Here is a 2640-nt window from a genome sequence, read left to right as displayed (position 1 = left end):
ACAGAATTAAAAACAGAAAAGTGTAAATTATTTATATTACAATATGCACAATGCCTTGTGTGTTAGTTAAGGCTCCAAAACTGCAGAAGCCAGAAGGATAAAACATGCCTGTATTGGCATTCTACTGTAATGGGGAATAAAAATTACTTGGGGAGGCAGCCAGAAGAGGCAGATCTAGATAGAAATGGAGAGAGTTAGCAGTAGTGAAGGGGCCACTAAAATGTACCAGGCAATGGCTGAGGCCAATTGTCTTAATTAAGAACAGTGTCCAAACTTGTATTTTCATTTTTCTCTCAGCCAGGAATTTCTGTCAAGACATTGTGCATAAAAGGGCATCAGCAACCTGTAACAGGAGCTGCCGGTGGAACAGGCACAGACTGTAGCACTTTCCAGACAGATTGTACTTTATAACCAAAAGTGTCAGTCCTTGAGAAGAGGTGGCCTAGTGACACAGTGAATTAGCTCATCAGGGCCAAGGTGCATTAGCGAAGTTGGGCTGAAGAAAACCCAAGAACTGAAACACATGGAGACACTGCAGGTTAGGTAGGACTAGGCACATTGCTCACCACCTTTTGCTCTCCTGTTTGCACCTTTCTTTTCTTATAATCTCATCAGATTATAAATCCCTGACAATGTGAATACAGAAGTCCCTGTCAGTCTGTATAATACCAAAAACATGGAACATGACTGAACAAAATCACAAGAGGTAGTATAAACTGTAACCCAGGAGGAAAGACAGAAGCCTATATATAGTAGATTAGCTGAAAGTCAAGCAGTCTTGAACTAGGAGTACCTTACAGCATTGTACAGTGGGCTGCCCACAAGTCAGATTCATCTGACTTCACATGTATTAATCGTTCTGCTGTTTCCAGATTCTGCCCCTGGATTTTAGGTCTGCTTGGTCCTTAGTGGGTTCATAGGCAACACTTCAAAGAAGTTCACTTCTAACTGTAGTAACTCACTGCTAGGCAGAGGGAAGGGTGATTACACAACAAAATCCAAACCCCAGGGTACACATCTTCTATATTGACTTAAAATAAAAAATGCTAAAACATTAGTGGCATAGCAACATAGCAAAACAATTCACTTAAAGGAAATAGTGTTGTGTGGAGTTAATAATTCCTAGCTCTTTAGAATAAATGTTTTCAGTAGTACTCCACAACTAGACTGGATTAACTACTGTTCCAGGTATCTTCTGACAAAATGTAGTTCTTTCCCCTTTTTCAAAACATTAAAATGTGGATCTGCCCTGAAATATGACTCTCAAAATATGTGGTCCTTGTTTATTGTCCTTCTCTGACTCTAAAAACTTTGATCAGTTTACAAGTGAGAAGATTTTATTCCTCTCTGCCAGCCTGGCACCTGGAAGTTATGCTGGGCTCTCATATCACCAATAACAAAGGTTCTCACATCAGTTAAACTGTTTCAAACCCAGAGTTTTCAGATTCTCATTTCTGCTGCATAGTGCCACTCCGAATTTTCACCTGTAATTTGCATTTAGTTAAAAATTCTGTTTAAGACCACAGAACTAAAACAGAAAGCAATTCCCTTCTCACACTTCAATTGGTTTCACAGGCCAACGTGTATGTCATTATTATATATATAAAAAACACAGATAGATTTTATCTATGTATGTGGGCTCATTCAGCTGGGAAGAGCAGTTGTAGCTGCCCAGTTGATGAAAAAGAACCATTCTTAATCTAGAAATATCTTTGCTCAGAGTGTAAAATATTAGCTAGCTTTGTGAAGGTGAGGAAACGGCTAAGCAAACCCTTTGCAGTCATCCATCCTACTAACTATCAGAGCGGTTTTTGCTGGGGGCCACTTGGAAAGGAGTCTGAATTCGCTATACTGTACCTTTGCATTGTATATGCACTCTGCAAGTCAGAAAACAGTGCAGCAAGAAACTGGCAGAGTTAGTGAGAATTTATACAGCAATCTCCAGCTTGGCTGTTGCTATCCAAGCCAGAGAAGTTAATAACCCTCAAGGAAAGGAGAGTGACTTTTAAGAAGCCATGGTAACTCACCTGTGTTGCTTTTCCTCTTTCCACTGAGGTGTTTTTCCCCTAGAAAAGCCCTTTCATCCAGCTCCGGTGCCTCCCCATAAGCTCCCTTCACTCACTGACTGCTGAGTTACCCTAGCCAAGTGAAAGGTTTTGTTGGGGAAAGTGGGAGGTGTGCAGTAAGTTTGCATACAGAGCTTAAAGGCACAGGCTGAGAACCATGAGATGAAGTCTGAAAGTACAATGCTGCTTTAAGACAATGGCATAATAGGGTTCAATGTTTATTCATTTTTAATTCTTGAGCATAGATTTAATGGACTCAGTTTATAAGTACATTGTTATTTCTAGTTGCCCCATGCTGGAAACTCAGCCTAACATCTCAAAGTTCTTTGTTCCTTTTAGCTTGTCAGGAAGATCCTGCAGGATAGATTCTGCTGTGCTCCCTTGGCCTTTCCCTCCCTGGAGTTTTATAAGTGTCATCAAATGCAGAATTTTACCTTTAATGATGCATTTAGTTTATTAAGTGCTCAGAGCTGTGTTGACTTCATAAAGTAAAAGCTTGTTAGCAATAAGAGTCAATAGATGTGATTCTGTCCGCAAAAGTAGCAACTAAGTTAGGACCGTTTTACAGAATTGC

The 2640-nt window shown here is 40.1% G+C and overlaps 1 protein-coding gene across 1 annotated transcript in view; it reads right to left on the bottom strand.

The window, feature by feature from the left end:
• TMPRSS9 (transmembrane protease, serine 9) overlaps positions 1 to 2143 on the bottom strand; it is a 101844-nt gene extending 99701 nt beyond the window's left edge. Inside the window, exon 1 of the mRNA XM_019513197.1 lies at positions 2028 to 2143. The gene's annotated coding sequence lies outside the window, so the exon portion shown is untranslated. The remainder of the gene's footprint in view (positions 1 to 2027) is intronic.
• Between the last annotated feature and the right edge of the window lie 497 nt (positions 2144 to 2640).

This window comes from Gavialis gangeticus, unplaced genomic scaffold, assembly GCF_001723915.1.
Source record: "Gavialis gangeticus isolate Ggan-Ray unplaced genomic scaffold, GavGan_comp1, whole genome shotgun sequence".
In the NCBI taxonomy this organism is placed as follows: Eukaryota; Metazoa; Chordata; order Crocodylia; family Gavialidae; genus Gavialis; species Gavialis gangeticus.
This window is presented reverse-complemented; position numbering and strand designations above follow the sequence as displayed.